Genomic DNA, 25,429 nt, shown 5'->3' on the forward strand with positions numbered 1-25,429 from the left:
GTTAAAATCCAGGTTGGAACAAGACCCACCCTCTGGCACCAGGTGCTGTACCAGGATGTGATAAAAATTATTCTGCTTTCAAGAACTGACACTCTGCTCCTGGAGCTGCCGTGGAGAAGTAAGCAAAGGGGTGACTGAGAACTGCAGCAATGATGACACATGATTTTAGGGACAGCCTGTCGGCACAGCAGACCTACAGACTGAGGGGTTTCTGTAATTGAGGCAAGTGTTATTTTAAGCAGATGTTCATATTTGCTTATGTCTACTCAATTAGAAATTCCTCATGGGCATGGTGGTAGAGGTAGGTCTTTAGAAATGAGGGGAGCATGGCTGCGGCTAAGGGTCAGGGAGGGCATATCGTGCAAAAGGAGGTGTGGGAAGGAAATAACAAAAGGACCTGCATGAGAAGCACATGAGCTGGACGAAGGCCAATATCGCTGGCAGGGCTAAAGGGATCGAGTTAACACACAGGATAGAGGAACAGCAATTAGAGCCATTAAAGATGGAGGACATCAGCTGGAATGTGAGATGTACAGAGAGGCTAGTGAAGAGGCTTTACGTGTGATTCCGGAAGTGTTTGCTTCCGAATGAATGAAATGGATACGTTTGTGGGTATACAAATTAAGTGCTCCATGCTCCACATCTTTTTCATTGCTTTTTTTTTTTTTTCCCTTTTTTTCTTTTTGCTGTTAGGCTGTGTGTAAATCAAGTAAATTATTATAAAAGTAGTAATAAAAATATTTTAGTTCAGTGAGGCATAATGGCTCACTCACTAGCAAACAGTATTGGACTCTCCCTAGTGTGGTTTGTGTTCAGACCTCTAGAGCTTGCACTGGCTATAAGCACAGACACTTATTCTGGTCCATAACGCTGTGTGGCTTTCCTCATAATTTCTTGTCTCCTTTCCCCCGAAAATGGCTTCTACATGACAATCTCCTCGCTACCTGCCTGTGCAAGGGGATTTCATTCCAGGGTAAAATTCAGGCCTATTATCTTCATTATTGTGGCTCTTAAAACAGTTTGAGCAAAATGCAGGGACTTTAAATGCGTGGGTAACTGCATGAAATGCAGGCAAGTAGTGGCATCTCAGAATTAGTGCAAGTGTAGTTTCTTTAGAAAAAGCTATTCTTTGTTCTTTCACAGTCCTTCCCTTTCCGATGTCAGCTCTCTGACCTGACTCGTTCATTGAAAGAGGGGCACTCATCAAAGGAACAGTTGTCAGGACCGTGGCTCTGCAAGAAAACTAGAGGTACTGACAAAGTCAGTTTTAACAGCGAGCGGACTTCACATTAGAAGATGTTTGAAGTCCTAGAAAGTAAGGCCATACAGGGGGTCTGAAACTCCCCACACAGCTGTAAGTGACAGGGTCAGGCCCACATATTGAGATTAGTTCCTACTTTGTGGGTTTTGTTGTGGTACAACTCTGGTTACACACTTGGACTTCTAAACACAGCACACCTGATGATGATACTTTCATTTGTTTCTCCATTGATTTCCTCTTGACTTCAGCAGTCAGTGTGACTTGGCCAGGTAGGAATGAGTTAGGAGTGAATCTGAGAACCTCTGATTTTACAGCTAGTTCTTAGGTTGACTTGCTGTGGACAAGATTCAGTTGTACTCTTTCATTTTCTTCCTTGCAAAATTCTAGTATTTCCCTCATTAAGAGTGGCTTGTCAATACAGGACAACATTTGCTAATTATAGCTTTATAAATAGTACATATAAACATCTTTAGCAGATGCTAAAGATTTCACCCTTGGGACTCAGAAGGAAGAAAAGATGAACAATGCCAACAATTTATGTCAGTTGGAAACAAAACGCCCCAGGAAACACAGCAGAAAAATCCTAACCTCTGAAGTGATCAGCTGAAACCTGGCGCATTTAAAATGGTTGCCTCTGTTAGAGGTAGAGCGCCACATCTCCCGATCGTGTCAGCAAAAAATTACAGCTGTCTTCAAAGGAACCTAGTCAATCTGCGGCATATTCAGGTTAAAAATTATTTTTCCAAAGACACTGAAAGTTTGACAAAGTCGCATGATCTTTTGCTTTTATTTCTCATCTGATCTTTACACTTTACAGTCACAACCCTACCGCATCTCAGAATATCCACACAAAGACATTATTCTCGGAGTTTTGTTTCCAGGTTGTCTAAGGCTAAATCCTCCTTAGACATCAGCATGTGCAGTGATTGAAGGTATGCAGTAGGGGTAGAAACATGGGAGATATTAAGTTTGAACATGCAAAATTCATTCAGAGAATGTTGAAGCTGTAGGTTTACACCCTTAGCTCTCAGTCAATCATTGATACAGCCCCTGTTCATCTGGCATGCGTAGCGGTTCTTATGGGTTTATACCACCTCTTGGCCAGACCATTCATTTCTTTATTTCTAAGCTTGGATGTTCCTAGTAAAAATATGGTGACACGGAATACTAAGGAAAGCTTCATGTGCATAATTAAGCACCATTATAAAGTACCTGAATAAATGTCCCCTTTGCAGCTTTTATTTTGATTTTCTCATAAGTAGATACTAGAGTACTGTGATACAAGTCAGTTCAGAGCTAGCAGTGCGAGACATTTTTCCCCTGTCACAGTTCTTAACGCGTGCAAGCTTAAGAGGACACTTTTCATCATTTTCAATCCTCGTCTCTTGTCATCCTGCACATTGCGCAAAAGCAGTTTCCTCTACCACAGGTAGTACCTCTGCATAGGCTTTTGGGGCAGACTGCTCTACCCATGCTGAGAGCTTACTGGAAACTGCAGTAGGATGACGATTAAGCTGATATTCCTCACGATACGGCTTTTTAACCTGGGCTCCGTGCTGTATGCAATAGCTATGGTGCATGTAGCTACATGGCTTTTGATCCGCACGCTCCCCAGGGAGGACTTCGCTGCTTCTTCTGCCAAAAAGCCTCTACTCAATGTGTTACTGTCTGCCACTAATGGTACTGCGGTTGATATTGATGGGTAAAATACCGGTCTCGGTAAAGTCAATAGCAAAGCATCCACTTACATCAGTGATTTTTCCAAGTCTTACGTTGCAGCCAAATCTGCACATCTTTAATGCGAAAGGCAATCCCAGGGTCACTTGAGGCAAATTGCAGGCTGAAGCGGAAATACATTGATTTCTTGTCTACTTCCTGAAGATGGCTGAGGCAAATAATTTTGATTAAAAATATTTTTTTTCCATAACTGTTTTTGTGAACATTGCTGGACCATTTTGTTATAGCTTGAGGCAGACGGCAAGCTTGGAATATTTCAGTCTGGTAGTTAAAATTTTGGCAAAATATTGAAAATCATGGCAGTTTGTAGATGTCTCTACCAGCTCTCCCTTCAAAATGCTCAGCGACACAAATATTTTGGTTAGGCAGGACATGGCAAAATGAAAGAGATTTTCTTCTTGAACCTTTCTTTTTATGCAGGGTTTTTTTTCACAAGACTGCTCATTTTCCACACCTGTAAATACCATCCTGTTCCAGACTGTTCATGGTCCCAATCATTTGTATCAGCTGTGATATCTTTGTGTTGTGGGCCCATATCCCATCAAATGCTTTGATTTTAAAAAGCTGAGGTTACCTTATTAAATGCTAGCTCTCTCCACAAGTAAGATTTCTTCCAGTATCAGATCCTTGGTTCATTATAAAATAAAATTATTGATTGTAATTTTTCAGAAACTCTTAGCTTCTTCCTAGACTTTTCAGGAAGCTACACACACACAGACACACATAATAGGAATGAGTGGGAACAAAGGGAATGTTTTTCCTCTGCCTACAATATAATATTAATGACAGACGCTGCAATTATTATTTTTGAGGTCTTTCTTATTAAAAGGAGTGAATATTACTACTCAAAAGTGCGATAGCAGATCTATTCAGAATATAAATAGTCTCCTTGTACTGGGATATGTTTGTCTTCAGGCTTGTGCTCTAGGTCTTCTGAATGCAGCAGGGCAGAAGCATGGGTCTGGAGAAGAGTTCTGTGATGGGTGGCCAGGTGCCCACCAAGGCTGCTCTGTCACTCCCCCTCCTCAGCTGGACAGGGGAGAGAAAAATATAATGAAAGGCTCGTGGGTCGAGATAAGGACAGGGAGAGATCATTCACCACTTACCGTCAGAGGCAAAACAGACTCAGCTCAGGGAAATTAATTTAATTTATTACCAATCAAATCAGAGTAGGATAATGAGAAATAAAATCTACATCTTAAAACACCTTTCCCCTCCCCACCTCTTCCTGGTCTAAACGTTATTCATGAATTCTCTACCTCCTCGCCCCTGAGCAGTGCAGGGGGACAGGGAATGGGGGTTGCGGTCAGTTCATCACATGTTGTCTCTGCCATTCCTTCGTCCTCCAGGGGAGGACTCTACATACTCTTCCTCTCCCCCAACATGGGGTCCCTCCCATGAGCTACAGTTCTCCATGAACTTCTCCAACATGAGTCCTTCCCATGGGCTGCAGTTCTTCACAAACTGCTCCAGCATGAGTCCCTTGCACGGGGTGCAGCCCTACAGGAACAGACTGCTCCAGTGTGGGTCCCCCACAGAGTGACAAGTCCTGCCAGAAAACCTTCTCTAGCATGAGCTCCTCTCTCCATGGGTCCACAGGTCCTACCAGGAGCCTGCTCCAGCGCAGGCCCTCCATGGGTCACAGCCTCCTTTGGGCATTTACCTGCTCTGGCATGGGGTCCTTCATGGGCTGCAGGTGGATCTCCGCTCCTCCGTGGGCTGCAGGAGGACAGCTTGCTTCACCATGGTCTGCACCACCGGCTGCAGGGGAATCTCTGCTCCGGCGCTTGCAGTACCTCCTCCCTCTGCTTCTTCCTTGGTATCTGCAGGGCTGCTTCTCTCACATATTCTCTCCTCTCTCTGGCTGCAGTTGCGCAGGTTTTTTTCCCCCATCTTAAAACCTTGCCACGCAAACCCAATACAAGTTCCTCCAGAAGCTGGATAATGCAGCAGGGAAGAAGACAGAGCTTTCAGGATAAGGTTGCTAATAAGATTGTGTTTTTCTGTTTGGACACTAGAAAAAAAGGGTTGAGTTTCTTTGCCTGGTTTAATGACAATAAATTAAATTTAGCTTTGAACAATACTTTTTGAGTCTTTTAAGGTACCAGTATCTCTACCTTCCAAAAAAGTGGCATCAGTATAAAAAAAAAAAAGTCACAGTACTATCAAGCCTTTCAGACAAGGACCCAGTCAGCTTTTAAATGTGTGAGACAAGGATCTCTGTCCTTCATCTGCACCCCAGTCCCCATCCACTGTGACCTGAACGGGGGCAGGATGTGTTGTCGGACTTCACTCTGTGCCAGAAGCAGTAGCCCCAGGTAGCCCTGAGGGTCCTTTCTTGTTTTTGAGAGGTCATTTCTCATTACTGTCTTAAGAGCAAAGCCTCACTGAGCCTGCTGAGCTCCCGAACCTTCTTGTCCTCCCCCCTCTCAGCTTACTCAGTAGATCTCTGCAGTGGAGCCAATCAAGTTGACTTTTCTCTAAGTGTTCAGGAGAGCAGAGGGGGGTTGGAGTTGCCTCCAAGTAAATCACAAGGGTATCAACACACAGCTGAAACAACAATGTTCAGTATTGTAAATGATATAAAGACAAGCAGATTACCTAAAAAACCTGCTCATTGGAAGGTGTAAAGGAAAACTTACTAATCAACTGTAACAATCTGTGCTCACTCAGAAGTACTCTGCTTGAATTCTTAATGCAAAATGGAAGGATTTTTCAGTCTAAAGAAAGACTTCAAAAGACAACAAAGCAATCTAATCCATGCATCTTCCTGTGTGATTTTTAGTTTAACAGTTGACTGTTCTTTGTTTTCAGTCCCATTCAGCACCTATTTCCTAGTGTCTCAATACTTGTGATTGGTTTATAGTGGAGGTAATTCACCATCAACAAACTTAAGTGGGAAAGCCAAAGATGCTCTCTCACTTAGAAGCAAGTGTTTGCAGTAGCCTGTCAGTGTAAACAGTGAAATCTAGAGACTGTTCCATTTGTGGTTTTTATGTTTTTACATGGATTGTATGACACAGTGCTTGCAGTGGAACATCCCTTCCATTCCTACATAAACATTTTCTGAATCTACGTTTCTGTATCTTCCTTTAGATCTTCTAGGGTAAGGAACTTTAATAACATCACCCTGTGTACATCTCCTATGGACATACCTTCCTGTTCTTCCTTTTTCAAGGCTCAGATTGTTTTCTCTTTCTCGAAACTTCCCTGAGAAATTGTTGCATGATGTCATTGATCTTACTGAAGTACAGTAAGCATTTAGATGTCATCTGAGTCTCTATATGCATTTGTACAATGCAAGTCCTAGCACATGCAAAGTACCTGGAGGCTTTCCATACTGCCTCAACATGAGAGATGTCCCATGAAAGCAGCGGTGTGTGTAATCAGCCCGTGACTCTGGACAGAATAGCGAATAAACAAAAATTTGCATCAGCAAACTGTCTGAATATCCTTGATATTTCAATTCTGCTGCTGGTCACATTTCTCTTCTGGTACCATTGCAAGAAGTCAGTGACATCAAGCAGACTGACCTGTCTTTCCTCCCCACCCAGTGACGGCATACAAGCCCACTGGGAACCAGTCAAATGTTCTGTATGACAGCAAGTGCGCGTTGCTCACTTCACCTGACAGTCAGCAGCAAGGCGCAAGGCTGTCTGCTGGTGAAAAGAGATGGTGGGAAGGACAGCGCAGGGCACCTGTAGGCCAGAGGGGCCCCGAGTATATTAATGCCACCCACTGCTGGGCCATCTGCAGGTTATTACACATGATAGTGACTTGATGGACAGCAAGTTATTAGAAAGGAGTCACACCACGTCCTCTGCATGGGGTTAAGAGCATCTCCTCCTGCTATGCTGTTATTTATCTCTTCACTTTACTTTCAGCATTGGTTTCTAATTCATATACTGGTGATGACACATGGCAGAAGTCCACAAATGCATAAGATAGCAGCTGGTTGAGCCCCAAAGGGACTGTCTTTTGGCAGTGAATCTGAGGAGCAGACAGCAAACCACCCTTTAGTAGGTACAGAACAGGTCAGTTACTGGAATGCTTATGTACACACTCACTGCAGGGTACGTTACTTAGACAGGCACGGACAGCAAGAATGCGACATCAATGTCGCAGTGCGCAATGGCACTGTCATTCTTTAGGGACCAGTGGGGTGGAGATTTGAGGAGCTCCCTTTTGAGGGACCTCTTTGACATTAGTGCAGCATGGAGAGCCAACAGGTATTCTGCATGCACTGGGCTTGCACAAGGGAACTACAGTTACCCACCTCCTCCCTCCTTTTGATATGAGTAGTTGCCACATCCCCTCCTTGAATAATTAAGCTACAGCTGAATAAATCAGAGTTATTTTTCTCATTTCTGGTGTTGAGCGGAGGTTGGCTGTGTGCAGCACCACACAATGGTGTAATGTTCTTGCTAACTCCAGGGGTAACTTTTTTACTAGAAGGCCACCAGTGATTTTTTGTTTGGTTGGTTTTGGTTTTTTTTTTTTCCCCCCTTTCCTCCCTGTCTTGTCTATGTCCTTCTGTAGGACAAGAAGAAATGGCCTCAAATTGCATCAGGGAAGGTTTAGATTGAATATTAGGAAAAATCTCTTTACTGAAAGATTGGTCAAGCATTGGAACAGGCTGCCCAGGGAAGTGTTGGAGTCAGTCCCTGAAGGTGTTCAAAAAAACATGTACCTGTGGCACTTCAGGACATGGTTTTGTAGGTGTGGTGCTGATGGTTGGACTCAAGCTTAGAGGTCTTTTCCAACCATAATGATTCTATGATTCCTTTCCAACCGTAATGATTCTATGATTCTATGTTATTACTGCCCTTAATCCTGTATCGTGAGGTATCAGTAACCAACCTGCCCTTGCTGGAAAGTGGGGAGCAGTCTCTACCATCAGACTAGTGAAGAAAGGGCTTAATTCAAACATCACTTGGACAGCAAGCTGCATCAGAGGGAGAGAAAAAAAAAAAAAAAAAAAAAAAAAGAAAAGCAGTGTCCTTACTAGCAGCCTCAATCAGTCATGCAATAGGAAGGCTCTGGCTTTTTCCTTGGGTTGTGTAACAGGATTTTATCCCCTGCCCCTAAAGACCCAACAGTGGAAGGGCTTGAAGGAGCTGGAGAGAGACTCTTGTGATTGCAGCCAAGAGGAGCTGACATGCAAAGGAAGGTTTCTACTTCTCTCAAGTATGGATCTGCTATCAGAGGCACATCTCCAGTCTTTGTCCTCACCGTTGCCCCAGTGGGGTGTGCTTCCCCTGCACAAGACCTTTTCCTGCCTGCTAGCTTGATCCCAGGTTGAATGGAGGGTGCGAGACACTGCTTGAACTGAAAATTCAGCATTGCTAGCCTCAGAATATATTCAAAATAGATAGTTAAAAATACTGTTTGTGTGTTTTCCTTTTTGTCATCCTCTACCCCCCCGCTTTCCTTCCCACCATCTGTTACTACTGCTGTTTCCCACTCCAGACCGCCCACCACAAGCCTTTTCCCCCAGTTCTGCTGGCCCAGCAAAGGAAGGGGCTCTGCCTGTGGAGCAGTAAGTCGGCCTCAGCAGCCCAAAGGGATTTGCAGCAGCAAAGGCAGGTATTCACTGGCTGTCTCACTTCTCCAGGCACTGCCAGGAGCAAAGGAGACATGGACCAAGTCACCTGGCCTCAGCAAATCCTGGAGACAGAGCACAAGGGATGCTGAGTAAGCAGTTTTGAGCAAAAGAAGTCAAATTACTGATGCAATTTCAGTTTCTCTGCCAATGATGGATTTGGCCCAAGGAAGCAGCAGGAATGTGACACATGAAGTCAGACTCTAAGAACCAGAATCCCATGCCTTAAAACCCATGCTGACACACGAGGACAGCCATTCAACTCCACGATTGCTCATCTTCAGTTCTTTAACTCTGTAGTATCGCTCCTCAGACTAAAACCTTAATGAGTGCTTGCCAAGTTCTTGTAATCACACCAAATTTCATAATTTAAACATGTTTTGAAGTTAGAGAGGGGAAAAAAAAAAAAAAGTACATCAGTGGGAACCAGCCATCTGGAAAGCTTTGGAGTCTTTTTTTTTTTGCTCATTTGTTTGTTTGTGATTCAGCTATTCCAGTACTATAAGTGTAATTTAGTTATTTAAAGTTTTTAAGTTAGAGCATTAATTTTAACCAATAGATGAAGGCACAGCTCATGCAGGGATAATTCACCACTATGAAAAGTAAATGATTCCCTAATTATGAATGAGGTTTGTGGTTATGCCAAGGTACTATCCATACCATTACAACCCGTTACTTCTTCCTCATGCTCTTTGCACCATGTTTTTTTTGCAATGCAATTTTTCTCCTGCCTCCCAAGTTTTAAATGATGGGCAGGGTCTCAGACTTTGGGTACAAAGGAAGAGACAGAAGCAGCCTTACCAGATATGAGGTATAACAGATATTATTGGTCAAATAATAAAAAATTTAAAATAATTAAAAAAAAAAAAAAGAACAGAGTGATACAAAATACCTTCTGAAAACATCCTTTGGAATATCCCATGAAGCCAGCCCAGGTGCACTGTACATTATGTACCAGCTCTGCCTTCATACAAAATCAAAACGGCTTTAAATAAGTGATTAGGTTATTCCTTCCATGTTCACACCTTTTTTTTTTTAATTATTTATCCTTGCTGTCATGAATTTATGTACCATATTATTCCTTTCTTGATGCAAGTCTATGGATGCTGCATAATTCTGTTTAAAGAAAAAGAAATCAGAGTGAAAAATAGATTTGTAGAGTATTCTTTGATCTTAAAAACACTCGTGTTTTTTCTTCAGATGGCCCTGCACCCTTCACATGCTCCCATTCACACTGTGCAGGGAAAACATCAGTGTCAGTCCTGCCAGCATTGGAAATATCCATATCATAATTGATATTTGAGAACCAGCGGGAGCATTTTTAGAAGTAAAATACAACTTGGATGTTCCTTATGGAGTGTCTTAAAGTTACCTTAACCAGAAGGATAAGCTGATGTTATTTTTCATGCTGATAATACTTTGTATCTGATGCATCAAATAAGATACTCCCCATCATTGATTAAAAAAAAAAAAAAAAAAGAAAAAAGAAAAAAGGCAGAGTTAATTGAAGAAGGTCTGCTCAGTATTCAGTACAGCTGTCCCCAGCACTGTGTGGCTGCTGCTCCTGGGGGCAGAAGGCTCTGCCCACTGCAGGTCCTTGCACTCAGTACTCAGGGAGACAGACATTCTCCACCTTTCTACCCAAAGCAGGAGACTTTATGGAAAATGGGAGATGGCGGGGAAAAAAGAGAATCAAAATACCTCTTCCTTGCAACTGCTAGATGAACTACAAATTCATCCAACATCTCACACTTAGAGTTGGCAAAAGCCAACTAGAGTCAGGCTGCGGCTCCTAATTTCCAATCCAACTGCCTTTCTTTTCAGCCTTAGGAAAGCTTGAATACCAGGCTTAACCTCACTCTCATTGCTCTCCATGAGTAGGATGGTCTCTTCTCCTAATTTTAACCCTATGCCATCTTCTTCTGGCCAGTGCTTTTTTTTTGTTTGGTTTGTTTTGTTATTTTTGTTTATTTGTTTTGAGTGGTCCATTTGAGGCACCTAAATGAGAAAATAGAGTCAGGAGAATTGAACAGCAACTGAAGCGAAGGAAAAGAGACTAACAAGTGAGCCATGACAGCAAAGACTCCTTTTGTGGCAAGGAAAGCAGCACAAGCAGAGGAGTGGAAAGAGAGAGAAGAAATAGTAATGACAAAAAAAGAGAAGACACAGTAAAAGATAAGAGATATTAAAAAATTATAACACCAAGGCAAAAGCTACACAATCATCTGCTATAAGGAAAAGAAAAACACTGGACTGCAGGAGCAAAATGAAAAGGAAGTCAAAAGAATACACAATCTTATTCCAAAACCAATTGAGACACCAATCAAATGTTAAATATACAACAAAGTTTATTATTCCCTTAAATGACAAGATATATGACCTTCGAGGAGATGGTAGCAGTCTTCCGGGGTTTTTTCCTAGCCATATCTCAGGCAAAAACTGTAGGTGTTGAGTAAATTTTTAATTGAGAGCATAAATTATTTACATGTTCACAGCAGTGATCCCTCCTTCCTCTACCACCAGTGAAATTATTTCAGCAGGTATGAAATCTTGATTTCCGGTGTCATTGTCTAAAAGGCTGGTCCTCTATGCTTTCTCTGCTTTTTGATAGTACAATGTTTTGTGCTCACTGTCAAGCAAAGCTCCAATTGAGAAATCTTTCTTTGAAAATGTATTTTAGTGGAACATGGCAACCTAATCAAAACAGCTGTTTATAGCCTTAGAAGTCAAAAAACCTCAACTGTTAACATTTGGATGATTCTACAATTAACATTTATATGATCTTACATCTTAATGTGAATATATTTGAATGCTGTTGGGTGCTGCATAATAAAGAGCCAGTTACTAAACTTAGCAGCACTTCATGTAGATTAGACATTATAATTGATGCTTACAGAACAGGACCCAGATAAATTAATTTTATGTTGCTCCAATTTCACTGGTTTAAATTAAAGAGTTACACAAAGGGCCTTTATACCATGGGAAAAAAAAAAAGTGGAAAAATGCATGTATTCACAGATGATCGCAATCATGTTTATTTGTTCTCTGGAAGCGAGTGGATGTGTTGTTATTCCTGCCCAGGGTGAGCTCTCCCTAGTTCACTGCCCTGTGCTGCAGTCTCGCTGCATCAGACTTCAGCCTCCTCCAGCATCCCTGGGCTCAGGCACCTTCCCTGCCCTATGCTTCGCTTCTTGTACACCGAGACGTAATAGCCTTGAACGACTCCCCTGTCCCAAACAGATCCAGAACAATACTGCTCACTAAAGGTTTTTTCAGTCCTGTAACCATTCTTTTCCAGCATAAAGGCCTTGGACATACCATAGGTTTTCAGCTCACAATTCAGGAGCAATAGCAGGAGAGATATTTAGCCAGGCCGGCTTAGGGAGTAGCCCACACAGCAGTCCTCTTAGCTGGCCTACCTAGACAAAGAAACAACCTGAAATCCTTGTGTACTAGTACACATTCCTCTGCCTCCCTTCTGTCCTCATCCCTGCTCCTCTTCAGGCTTCATTCAGCTCTTCCACGGACTCCAAATCTGAGCTAAAATCTCCTCCTGTTATTCCAGGCTTTAGCAATTTTACAGTCAAAGATCTGGCTCCGCGCACAAAGTTTGGAAGGGGAGGGCCTTACCTGTAACAGAGATAGTCTTGTTGCTTTCTCCAGAGCCTGCTCATGCACCAAAAGCCTTTAATGATCAACCTGGATACAGCTGCTGGCACCGTGCTGTGCCTTCAGCAGAAGACAAACTGCCAGCCACATAAGGTACAGATAATTCATATTAGTCAAGCTGGACCTTGTGTATTGGGATAGATAACCCAAATCATCCCAATATTTATGTTATACATGGGAGACAATTTACTCTCTAGATGCCAGACATGAGGCCAAGCAGTGAGATTTACACCTCCAGAGCCAGGAACGTAATTCAGCTGCAGCTGATCAATGAAAGCCTGAAGCAGATGGAACAGCTCCAGGATTGTATTGAGGTATGAAGCTGTTAGCCCAAGCACAGACTGCAGCCCAGGGTATCTTCTTCCCAAGAAGGTGCCACAAGCACTGGCTCCTTGGGATGCTCTCATTGACTATCCCAGCAAAGTCGGGAACAAGTTCTGCACAGTATAATTTACTGTGGTTAAGGAGCTCCCTAAAGAGATCAGTTCCCTCCCAGGCAGTGAAGGAGTTTAAACCCAGGCTCCCCACCTGGCATTGCAAGGCAAAGTGGAGTAAAGGAACAACTTAAGTATCTGACCCCAGAAGACTTTTAGTTGTGCCAGATTCAATGCTCTAAGACACTCCTTCTGCTGTGAAAAGTGAGAAATCACATCCTTTTTCATGTGTCCTGTGAAGGAGTATCACAGATGATGTTATGTATCTCAACAAGGAAGAAGGAACCCCTCTGAATCGAATTTAACTGCAGCGCAAATAATCCTAAGTCATCACCATCAATAAGCACTGACAGTGCTAGTATGAAATTCTGTCCTAGCAGCTCCTAGTTAAGCTAGCCAACTCCAAACATTCTAATCTAAAATTGTATTTATCAGGAAAATAATAAAAGTGGGAACTCCAGTCATCAATGTTTGATGAAAAGAAGGAACAGATAAGATTTTGTGTGTGTGTGTGCGGAATCCCTAGCTAAATATTGGCAGAAAAGAGAGGTGAAAACAACAACAGACATGGAAAAACCTGTAATCAGGCTTAATTAATGCTATAGTTCATTGATTTTCCGCTTGGATTCCAAGAAGCAGCAGGAGGCTTTCTTTAACGTGACTAATAGATTAGCACCCATTGGAGAGGCAGAGAGGGAGATATTTATATGTAAAAAATAGGGACTTTTCCACTTTTGAAAGCTTTAACCGTTCACTTCAGAAGTTAGTACGAAACTCAGTGGTGCAGTTTTCATAGACTAGGTTTAAGACTTAAAATTATATTTTTCCCTCCTCAACTTTATGTGATTAAAAATAAAACATATCGTTTTCACAGTTTGTGACATCTCCGCAGATATGCTCAGATGGGATGTAACAGGATATAACTTAACCCTTGTACAGATGCAAGGCAGGTAAAGATGTCCCAAAAAGACAGGTTCTCCTACCTACCTACTTATAAATATACCCTCTGACACACTGTTGGGTACTGGGTGTGGTAGAGCAATAGCCTCACCTCTGCTGTAAAGCCTGTGTGCTTTTATTCTTGTCTTTAAGGATGTCGTGGTAAGAAATCAGAAATCAAGTATGCATGCAAATACACACCTGCTGTACATATGATATTGCCGGGTACGTGGGCCGAGTACTATAGGCAGGCTGTGATGGTACAGGAGCAGGCAGATAAGTATTTATTGCACCTCAAGATAACTTGAGCACAGGATGTAGTTCTCAATTGCTGTTGGAAACCCCATGTGCGGTGTCAGAAATCCCATGGGCTGCAGAGTGGGGGTGTCCTGTGGCATCCCCCAACATCCTGGCTCACTGCCCTCCCCGCTCAAGGACTCTCCTGGTGAGAGCACGCCTTTGGCTCTTCCCCCGAGCTTTATCATCAGTGCAAGGAAACACAAATGCTAGCCCCCACCAAACCCCAAGCTTCAATATGTCCATTATATTAGTGCTGAATTGATCCTAACAGTCTAAATCCAAGGGCAATGCTGCCTTACACATCCTTCTGGCTCAAAGTGCACTTTTTTTTTCCTTTTCTTTTTTCTTTTCCTATTTATACCCTGCTTCAACAGCTGTGCCTTATTCCCCATTCAACATCCATTTTCCCTTAAGAGGGATAATTAATTTAGAACTCCAGGCAATAAGACATAGGTGAGAAATCAGCTTTCCTGGTATTGCCTCTCTTTTTCTTAAGCATTAAATGGTGCAATTCTACCTCACATTTACATGGGAACAGGGGAATACACCAAAAATCAAAACCAAAACCAGAAGATAATGCCTTTTAATGCTATGCTAGCATAATGAAACACAGGAGGAGTTGCAGAAGTCATATTTCTCTACTGCAGTATTAATTCATTGTGGGTTCTTGGGTACTAAAAAGTCAAGAACTGACTAAATTAGGCTTTGATGTGTCATCTTCACTTGGGCAACTACATGCTTGCCCAAGTAAATAGTTTCAAGAAGTATATTCAGGAACCTCAGGTGCAGGAGTAGTACTTCAGAGATCTCTTTTCCCCAAAGCAGACCAGCCTGTTTGCATTTCTTTAAGCTTTCTGTACACACTCCCTACTTTGTAGTTCTGAATGCTGCTAGCAGTCAGGTGCTTCAGTTACCGGGTGAATCTCAGCCCTTTCTTACCTCAGATAATGGATCCAAGAGATCATATTGACCTAAGAAAAAGGCAAAAATGAGTCCCCAGGCTAAGAGAGCTGTCAGCTTAGGTCTTTCGATGTTGTTGACCCTTACAAAGAAACTCATCCTCTGTAACTGGAAGAGGGGAAACTGGGGAAGACTTGGTATCATCCTACTGCCAGTAGGGTTTTCAGTCCTCAGTTCTCCAAGGACCCATAATCTGAGAGATTAACTTCCTCGCTCTCTTGGGTTACCTTGATGCTCACAGCAAGCTCACACTGATCTCAGAAGCTGCAAATGCCTGCAGGTGTCACAATAGGGCAATAGGTGCCCTGAGAACACGTAACTGGGCACATATCGAGGCTCTGAGCAACCTGATCTGGTTGGAGATGTCCCTGCTCGTTGCAGGGGGGTTGGACTAGATGACCTTTGAAGGTCCCTTCCAACCCTAACCATTCTATGATTCTGTGATTGATGAGCTCAGTTAGAGAGACTTGTGCTCATGCCCAGGCACCAACCTAAGACTGAGGTCAAAGCTTCTTTTGATTTTAGTGCATAGAAAAACCTTTTCTTGACGATATAATGAAGTATGTGGAGTAGCTTTTTCCATACTCTTCATGCAATGAGTGACTTCTACTAGCCTACTTTTGCATGATTTCCCTTTAGAGCTAAACCCCCAGTCATGATGGTGAAAAATATATTACCTCTTTTCCCCCCTCCAATAACGGCGCAGTATATAAAAGACAGAAGTGAAAATATTCACACATGCTATGCTCTATCACTGTGAGTCTACTTTGACTCCTTTTAATAAAATCCAGGTGATTCCCCCTTTCCCACACAGCATGCACTCACACTACATGCATTGTGTTTTGCAGATGCTACAAGAGCTGGAGTTGTGGACAAGAGCAAGAGAAAACTGCACTTATACTAAAGAAAAGCATCACTCAGGATCTCTCAGCTCCTAGCAGTGACCTTTGAAGCTGGAAGGACACACAGCCTGGACAGGTAAGGGAACTACATTGCTGATTATTCTGTAGTACTTTTTACTGTAAAGCCTGCTTGTACAAAGAAAGAGCAGTTTGCAAGACTGTGTTTAGAGAGAACTGGATTTGTCAGCTGTGACAATAGCTAGGAGAAGGTTTAAATAAAATAATAGGTGTTTTTCATCTTTAATATCTATAATTAGTTTGTGCACTGTAAAAACTAGCACATCATTACTCTTCCTCTCTCCACTGGGGTGGGGGGAATCAACAAAAGAAACCATGCAAACACAGTATTTTGTTAGCTCATCTTTTAGGAGCCTGGTTCCTGTTTAGTATGTGTTTAGTGACAAAGCATTCAAATGAATAATTTAGACCTTCAGTGACAACTTTTCAAGAGCAGTTTTATCAATGTCAGACAGCTTCCTGTTTTTGACCATATAAACAAGACAGGAATCACCACTGATATTAGTTTTGGCTCATCTTCCTGCTGTTTGGATAGGAGAGCTCCTTTTTTTTTCCTGGTGGTGAATTAGCATAATTACTTTTAGAACTTCCTGATTGTAAATGCTGAATCAAGTGTGTTACCATAAAAGAAAAAAAAAAAAGTCCTACCTTGTACTGGCACTGCTGAAGTCTCAAAGCCAGACACTCCTGGGAGATGTTAAATCTAAGTTTGCACCATCTTAATTTTGCAGGTTATTACTTCTGTGTTCTTTAGCACAGACAGCAACCTTACTGGTAAGAACAAGCCTGCTAACAACAGATCCAGTGATGCCACATTTACTCACACAGATGCTGAAAGCAAGAGCCCATCCCCAGGCAAAGCGCTTTGCTTTGTTGCCAAAACTTTTGGTGGCAGTTAAACACGTGTGTAAGTGAGCACTTATATGTTCAGCTGCACACAACCACAGTACATTCTGGTATTTACACGAACAGCTTCACTGGGGAATTTTAAATTATGCAGGATATCTACTCCTTTGCTTTGTTATGAGTGTGCGTAGCTAGTGGGTGTAAGCAGCCCACCTTGTTCTGTATGGAACATCTCAGCTGAAGGCAAAACCGGCTCCAACCTAGTAATAATTTTTCCCTTTTTTTTTTTCAGGTTGTGGCTTACCATTTCACTTTGTTCAGGGAAGGATATTTAGATTAAAAAGCACTTTGAAATAAAGAGATAAACTGGAAAAATATAACTAAACATTTAGTATTCCTTTCCACATGCTCATGGAGACGCTTTTTCCAGTTTTCTTTTCATGTCTCATATTGTTTCCTGTTATCAACACAATTTTATGTAGGTGCACACCCTGCATAAGGTGCCAAGCTGCACGGTGTTCTGTTGGATTCAGTAATAGACTTAAATTTAGCAATTTTCTGATTGGAAATAATGCTGTTATTCGTGTGCCCTTGTACCAACTCCCAAGCTACCGTCTGGCTCTCTTGATAATATTACGTTCCTGATGCACATTATCTCAGAGGTCAATGCGAAAGGAAAGGTGTTACACAACTCTCAAGAACAAATCCTCCAAGGAGGAGATCTTGGATAGGCATAAAAATGTTATAGCCTAATCTTGGCACATCTGCTGGGTTCTTACACACTTTAAACGTATGCAGCGCTCCCTTTTTAAGTGTTACGTATAGCTGAGACATCTGCACTTCTTCAGTACACTTAGTATGATCATGGAGATATCTGGCCACAAGAATAGTAAAGAGCAGTGGTCTAATGGGCTAAATTGGGGGAAATATGAGCTTATTCTTGTTTTTGAGGTTATATGGAGGTTTTTCTAATAGCTTATGTTACTAACATGCAAAGGCAAATACCTAAAGATGGCGATCTAAATCCAGAAGCAGCTGAACAATAGCTGGCAGTTTGTATTCAGAATTTTATTTCTCCTACAGACCCAAATTTTAAATTTTGAATTTAGTTGCTTGGTGGCTTGGTTGCTGTATCTGAAAGTTATGAGTAACATCCTCTATCAGAGAGGGTGTTGTGAAGAAGCAAAGGCTACAACTGCATCAGCACAGTCTATGTGCAAGTGCAGAGTAAGCTGGAGGTACGAGAGCTAGCATTATAGTAGCTTGGGTACCAAAACATTTGGCTTATAGTAGCCTGGGCTGAGCTCTCTGCTGCTGTGGCCAAGCACCTCCCAGCAGCCAACCTTATTCCTGCCTCTCTGTATTTCAGCCCAGTCACTCATGCGACTGCAATGCAGGCACAAGTCAAGGCTGATGCAGCCCTGGTGGAAAGGGAGAAGCCGTGCAGCTGCAAACAAACAGCTGGCATGGCCTGGGACAAGGAGCCATCAGCTAACCAGCGTTAATAGGGATGAGAGCACCTTTAGGCTTCTCCCCTCCCCGCCTCCAGACCTGCAGCTCTGAGCTTTTTCATGTACTGGGTTGCATGCAGTTTTGTATGAAAGCTGTCAAGAGCGAGAGATTAAAATATTTGATTTGCCTGAGAGGAAAGGACTTACTGACACAAGCCAGGAACCATGATGAGATCTTGTTTACCAGGCGAGTGTGGGGCTGGAAATCAAAGCACCAAAATTGCCATGACCAGAAATTAGGCTTACTTAGTGAACAGAATTCATTAAGACAAGCTCTGCCTCAAATCACACCTTTGCGTGACTGATTTAACGCCGTTAGTTCCCTATTGCTTTCTCCCAGAATGACCCCTTTAGAGTAAAACATTTATATAGTGTCAGTTGAAAAAATTTTGGAGGAGAAAAAAATACTGGCAGTCCTTACTAATGAAGCACTTACTAATAAAGGCTTTAATTAAAATGGTGTTGAAAAACTTAACAGAACATTTTTAAAACCACAAATGTGTGCAGAAAGTCACTTGCACAACATCTTTAGCAATTGCTTTTAAAGAAGCTTTGATGGGAAGACTAAGTTTTTTTTTCCTTATTCCTTTTCCCATAAATATCAGTTGTCCCACAGTTGCACTGGTTGTAGTCATATTAAATAGGTAAAAAGATATTCTTACCTGCATCACACTAGGGTTTATTCTGCAAAAGTGATCTGAAGACGAAGTGAGAGGTTTTATGAACCAGAGAGGTAGCAGACAATATCAGGAGTGCGTGAAATTGAGGAACAAGGGGAAGACAGGAGTTGGTGCCTGAGTTACTAATAGAACTGGGGAGCTCTGGAGAGGGACGGGTGTGGGAGAGAGCCGTGAAGTAGCGGTATCTAATAAACTCAGTGTATCTCATGCTAATATGCCTTTCTTCTCATAAAGAACAGAAAACCCCAAAGCCCTGCTCAGAAATCAGCGTAGTGCTGCTGGGTCAAACAACAATTCTGGCTAATTTAGGCAAGCAGAGTAAAGTAATCCCGATAAAAGCAGCCAAAGGAAAGATTTGTGTCCCTTTATCGTCCTTTCAAAATGATAGCTTTGGGATGGCAAACAAGAGTTGGCAGAAGGACCACCAGTTTGTGGTACAAGCATCTTGTATGTTGGCTGTATGTGCATTTTTATAAAGCACATTTTAGGGGGCTGATATTTCTTCTTTTTCCTTCTCCCCCCCCCCCCCCATTTTTCCTTCTAAATAGAAATATCCTCCAGCTAGTGCTCATCCCAGCAATTGTAGTACATAGACTTGCGGAGAGTGGAGAATGAGAGTTTCAGCCTGTATAGATATATGTATGAATAGCTGTCATTCAGCAGAAGATATGCCCTGTGAGTCATCTGCTTTCTCATAAATCCTTACCTACAAGCTCAGATTTCACCTGAACACACTAACCATGCAGTTGTGCGCAGACTTGCCTAGCCCTCAGGCAGAGCTATGTAATAAGATGTTCATTGCCAGCAGATTAAAATTCAGTTTAACACCTATTTGCCCACACAGAGCTGAACTGGAAGCAAAGCAAGATGAACCGGGCTCTCCTTAGCACTCCGCTGTGCTGCCCTGTCAATCCAGGAGCTGATAATGGTTGTTTATATCTTTGCAAAGTCAGTATAAAACACTGAAATCAATATAGTTGTGCCTAGATTGGGAAGCAGAGGCGTGTTGGCGCACCTCCTGGTACTGGTGCCCCAGGATTTGGGATGCAAGGCTGGGCTGGGGGAGGGGTGCACAGGGCAGGCGCACCAGGGAGAGGGAAAGTGGCTCACTTGGGTCCAGAAGCTGAGAGATGCTACATAATCCTACAATCCAGTCATAGCCCTGGGTAGCATTGGACAGTAAGGTAGCCACCACTTATGGGCAAGTCCTCTGTGCTGTGCCAAAAGAATAGTTTTATTAGGAAAAAATCCTCTGCTGACAAGGGACTTATCCTATTGCTATTAAAAATAATAATAATTAAACCAGAAATTAATAGAAACTGGGGTTTTAACTTTTGAAAGCATAGACATCCAGAGCCATATAACAGTGGTTGACTTTCATTGCAAATGGTTTCAAACTGTTTTAAGAGCCTCATTCTATGTACAGATCTTTCTTTCAAATAATTCAATGAAGGATGGGGGCTAAGTTGCATTTAAAGCTTGACTACAAGTCATTCATCCATGCATCCTACACATTTGGTAGACAAATTGCATTATGTTTGTCTTTGCCTTTGCAATTTAAGCAATAGCAGATCTTTCTTAGGAAACCTATAGAATTTGACTGGTGCTGAATTTGAAATTACATTAAAGAAGCTGGTTTTACAAGGAAAAAAAAAAAAGAAAAAAATCTATTGATTAAAGCTACTAGCTTAAAATTATTTGTTCAAAGTTCATCCGCTGAAGTGAAAGCGCCCATATTAAAACCTGCAGTAGAAAGTGTGTGTGTATAATTTGAATAGCTGTCATTCAGAGCCACAGTAGAAAATAAGAGGCTACGTGGCCTTCAAGCTCTAACCCCAAGCCTCAACTACTTTCACAGTCTCGGCACAGCTGGAGGTTTTTTGCTAAATTTATCAGCAGTGAAGCAGCGAACAACCGGGAAATACAAAACCAGCATAATTAGACTTCAGACTTCACATCCCGGGGATGGGAGTGGAGCAGCTCGCCACCCCTTTGAAACCGAAAGCAAATCTCAAGAAGCATTGCAAACCCAGCCAAAAAAAGATGTCGCTAAGAGGCTGCGTTTCTATTTGGAATATTTAAAGAGCCAGAACTGTATTTAATGGTAGTTTTGAAAGAGAGATAGTTCAAAGCAGCTACGAATTTGATTTGAAACTGAAATGCTGCGTTTTATTTTGTTTTCTGAGTGTCTATAAATGTCGCACTTTTAGGTGATTTTCAGAAAAAATATTGGTGCAATCTAGCAAAGCTTTTTGCAGTGCTTCTAGGGGAGATACGGCACATTTTCTGAAGGATGGTTTAAAACCTTGGGTAGGACTTTCCACAAGTGCCAGATCCTACAGACATTCTAGATTATCTAAGTGTATCTTCCTGTTTTGGGAAAGAAAAGAAAAAGCAGCAATTTTGAAAGTTTTGCCCACTTATCTTTTAGTTTCTCAAAAAACGACTCCATTTAATGTGATGTTTTTAAGAACAATGCTACTCTGGTCTGAGGATCCCTGGTTTCTCATGAAACCAGTACCACGTGTTAGTTGCCCTCCCCATCTCTGAAAAATCAAGTCATAAATCTTTCTGTCATTTCTGTTTATTCTCCTACTTACGTTGTATAGTGCTGATGAACAAAGCAACCTTTTTTTTTGCTAAATTGTATGTCTGGAGAGGCTTGTGAGGGCGACTGTGTAGTTGTGTAGATAAAGCCTCTAGCTCCACATTAATATATAGTGAAAAAAGAAAATAAATAGAAGCTGCCATAGAGGATGGAGTACAAGATACACCTGCATTAGCATTTCAGAGCTGAAGGAAAGGATTTAAGTGGCATAATATTCTGTATTCTACTAAGAAGTATCATTATCATCAGCAAACATTTAATATAAATCCTTTTTATGTATTGCCTGGAGGAATAAAGTGGCCTAGCTAACAAAGCCTTGATTTATTCACTAAAACATACTCCTTTTTCCTTTAATATGTAGACAGGGCACCCCCTTCTACCATCTCCATGGTTCAGCTGCCAGTGCACAAATGTTCCTTTATATGCGAGGAGTACCTGGGCGCTACTGCACGTCCTTACGTACAATGGTCTCCATTCACACGCCTTGTGAGAAAGAGCAAACAGGGACACAAGCAATTGCTAAATACACAGAAACTTATACAAACTCCCACAGAGGCAGCACTTACCTGCCTCCCCCACCTCTGCCAGGATTTTCATGTAACAACCTGTTAGCAGGCACGTGAAGGAAGTCAAAACAAAAGCAAGATTTGCTGTCTTAGCTCTTCCCTTTGCAGTCTCACAGGAGAGAAAGGAGAAAAATCAGGGTCCTCACAACCCGTAGCCTGTAAAACCTATGTCACTGCAGCTTTACCTGTTCCCCAAATATGCTTTTGGTGCTTATTTATCAATCCTGCCTCATGAAAACACTGTGCCATAGACACATTCACATCTCTCATTACATGGTGCCACTGGGAGCACAAACGCCCCTTAATCCATTAAACACCCACGGTTTGGGGAACGTCACACAGCTGGGGCAATCCAGCAGATCTTCTGGATCTGCTCTGAGTTGGAGGCTCCCGCTGGTAATGGACATTGGGGGTGGTCTTTTAGGGGGCCTAAAATAACATGTCTATGGACTGAGTAGGTCTTACTTTTCAGCATCCCAGTGGGTGCTGACCTGCTGACAAATTCCAGCCCGAAATTAGGCACACAAGGAGCCCTGCTGGGGTCAGGGAGACTGTTTGTCTGAGCAAGGCTTACGCACAAGAACTGCATCTGAAGCTCCTGCTAATTGCAATGAGAGCAGGCTTGGCCCCAAGAAAGGGATGTGCCAAAAGCGTCAAAGAGGATTCTCAGGGCAGGAATTGTGTCCTTGTGTGAATTTACCTGTAGAGTACACTCCAAATATAGATACATAATAGAAGTGAGCAATACAGAAGCACTGGTGGCATCCAGACAATATACCTACCATCCAGCAAGCTGGCTACCTGATTATTTTCCTATATCCAGTCCATTATTTTACAGGCTTCCTGCAACCCAGCATCTTACATTAGCACCACGATTTTTCCAAAGGAGACTTTCCACCAACCGCGCAAATGCCTACTTTATGAAAGAAGTTGGAGTGCTGTTTTTGATATAGCGATCAGAAACCCAACAGGGAGAGAAATGCAACTCAGGAAGTGTAACTCAGAATTACACTGCTGTAACATGTCTACTTTTTAGTGCGTGACTTTGATCAGATCATAAATAACACGCAGTGAAGAGCAACCTCCAGACGTTCACCGCTGAGTCTATAAACACACACCTTACTGCAACAATTAGGCTGAAGACAGAGGGATTCGATAGCTGCATTATAAATTAAAACAGATCACTTCCATTCCCACAGCTTTCACAACCTGGCTATAAGAAAATTACAGTGTAGGGAGCTGGCAAGTTATGGTCTGTGTTTGTAATAGGAGGAGATGGCAAGTAACTGCCTGTAACGTTTAGTGCTTCGCACGGAGAGTGGGTAATGCTATGAACTCCTATTTTTTTCTATAAACAGTTGTGCATAAAATAAAATAATAGCCTATCTTTAATAGCCTATCTTAATGCAGTTCAAACCCAGCCCCTCTCTGATACACAATTTAAAGATGCCTAAAGCTAGTTTATAAGCAGCATCTTTCCAATTTGGATTAAAAAGTGTCCTGAGTATTAATCCTACATTCTTCAGTGGGGTTAAAATAAAGTATACAAGTATACAAGTATACAACAAGAAATCTTCACTAACAAACATTAGCGCCAAGATGGCTATAAAATTGCTTTCTATGCAGCTGTGATAATTCAAGCATCATTTACACTTGGGAAGGAACATAAATAGTTGGTTACTTTGGGACGATATTTGCCTAGTTCCCTTTGGAAACCATTTATGCTATTAAATCATGTGTTCCTGGTTCTGTGCTTAGCTGACAGTACCATACACCAGCTCCTCTCTGAAGAGAAGAGCTATATAAAATTCTTCATCCAGTGGCACTTCCCCAGCGTAGGGCTCTCACGCTTTTCTGCGGCCAAGGCATTGGTACACTACAGCACTCTCTTCTTTGCATTTATCAAACCTCAGGGAAGGCTGGTAGTTTTCATTTCCCCCCTAAAAACCCAGATCTACTTTCCTTTAAAAACTGTGATCTTTGCATCCTATCCCGCCCCCTCATACACCGCAGTTTCTATAATCGTCTCCTTATGTAAGAGACCCAGAACTGGGAGCGGTTATTTATCGGTGTTTGCATGCCCTCGCTTTCTCCCTAGAGAGCACTAAAATAACCTAACAGATCCCCGTTTGATATGCACGGCCCATTGCGTAACCTTGTGCCAGGCGGTACCCGCCATCGCCCGGTACCCATCGTCACCCTAAGGGGAGCGACGCTGGGGACAGAAAACCAGTTGGTGCTGTTGGTACCATGCGGTCCATGCTCTGGTGTCCATTCTCTGCTCATGGCAGAGGTCCTGCGAGACACAGCAGGTGACCAGAGGACCCTGCTCTGCCAGTGCCCTGGGTTTTGCATGAAGGGCTGTTCCTGGGAGAGGTGCAGGGAAGGAGGAGGAAGCATCTACAGCCCCAGAGCCACTGCAGCTCACAAGTGTGCACGCAGACGGAAAGCCAGGCTGCCCTCCAACTTCCCCCAGCGAGCTTGTTGGTGCCTTTTATTGTTTGCCTGTTTATTTTCAGGTGGCTCTTGTGCAGCGCTGTCACTCAGCTGGTTTCTAACTGACCTGGCAGGTTTTCGCTGCTCTCTTCCTACTTGCTGGCAGAACAACAAAGTCTGGGGGATTTATGTGTCCCAGCTCCCACGCGGGAGCTGCGAGCAAAGCCTCCTCCCAAGGAGAGGAAGTTTTTGCTGACAGATGCCCCTGTTTGAAGTGTCCATGTGTATTTAGGCCCTGATCCATCGGAGCACAGGAGCACACACTCAGCCTCAGGCACATCTGTATTGCTGTCACCAGGCTGTGTAAAGTAAGGTGAGTGTCTAAGTTTTTTGTGGGCTTAAAGCTTCAGTTTATTGTCCTGGGAGCTCATGCAGTCGTTATGTAGCCTGGAGTGCTCTAGGTTGATGATTTACAGAGTGGCTAAAAAGGAAAGTTTGCAGCACATGCGTATTTCTGCAGTGAAATAGCACAGAACAACTTCCTCAATCCATTATGGGGAAGGGCTTTTACAAGCAATCATGCGTTTACCCTTTTTCATAGGCACTTTGGTCGCAAAATTTATGAACTCAGCACAATGTTCCCCTGTGCAAAGCACCAGTAGGCAGGAGTTGCTGCAGAAGTCGGTGGTGGATGCCCTATAAATGCCTGTTAGACACCATACAGGGAGCTGCGGCTAGCAGCAGCCTTACAGCCATAGATGTGTTCTCCAAAATTTAGTTACTCCTTCAGCTCACTCCAGGTCATGCCAAATAGGTTCATGCCAAGCTCTTTTTTTTTGTCTGGGTTTTTTTTTTGTTTGTTTGTTTTTAAAATCTCCATTGACTTTTGTGGTGGTTTAGCCCAAGTCACTACAGTTTCTTGCTCACCCTCCCCCTTCCCAACAAGATGGGGGAGAGAAT

At 42.6% G+C, this 25,429-nt stretch overlaps 1 long non-coding RNA gene across 1 annotated transcript in view; it reads left to right on the forward strand.

Annotated features, from left to right (window-relative positions):
* Window positions 1–24,514: 24,514 nt before the first annotated feature.
* LOC147601469 (uncharacterized) overlaps window positions 24,515–25,429 on the forward strand; it is a 35,064-nt gene continuing 34,149 nt past the window's right edge. The window contains exon 1 of the long non-coding RNA XR_015258069.1: window positions 24,515–24,842. This is a non-coding gene — a long non-coding RNA (uncharacterized LOC147601469). The remainder of the gene's footprint in view (window positions 24,843–25,429) is intronic.

The sequence above is a fragment of the Chlamydotis macqueenii genome, chromosome 3 (genome assembly GCF_036417535.1).
Source record: "Chlamydotis macqueenii isolate bChlMac1 chromosome 3, bChlMac1.mat, whole genome shotgun sequence".
Classification (NCBI taxonomy): Eukaryota; Metazoa; Chordata; class Aves; order Otidiformes; family Otididae; genus Chlamydotis; species Chlamydotis macqueenii.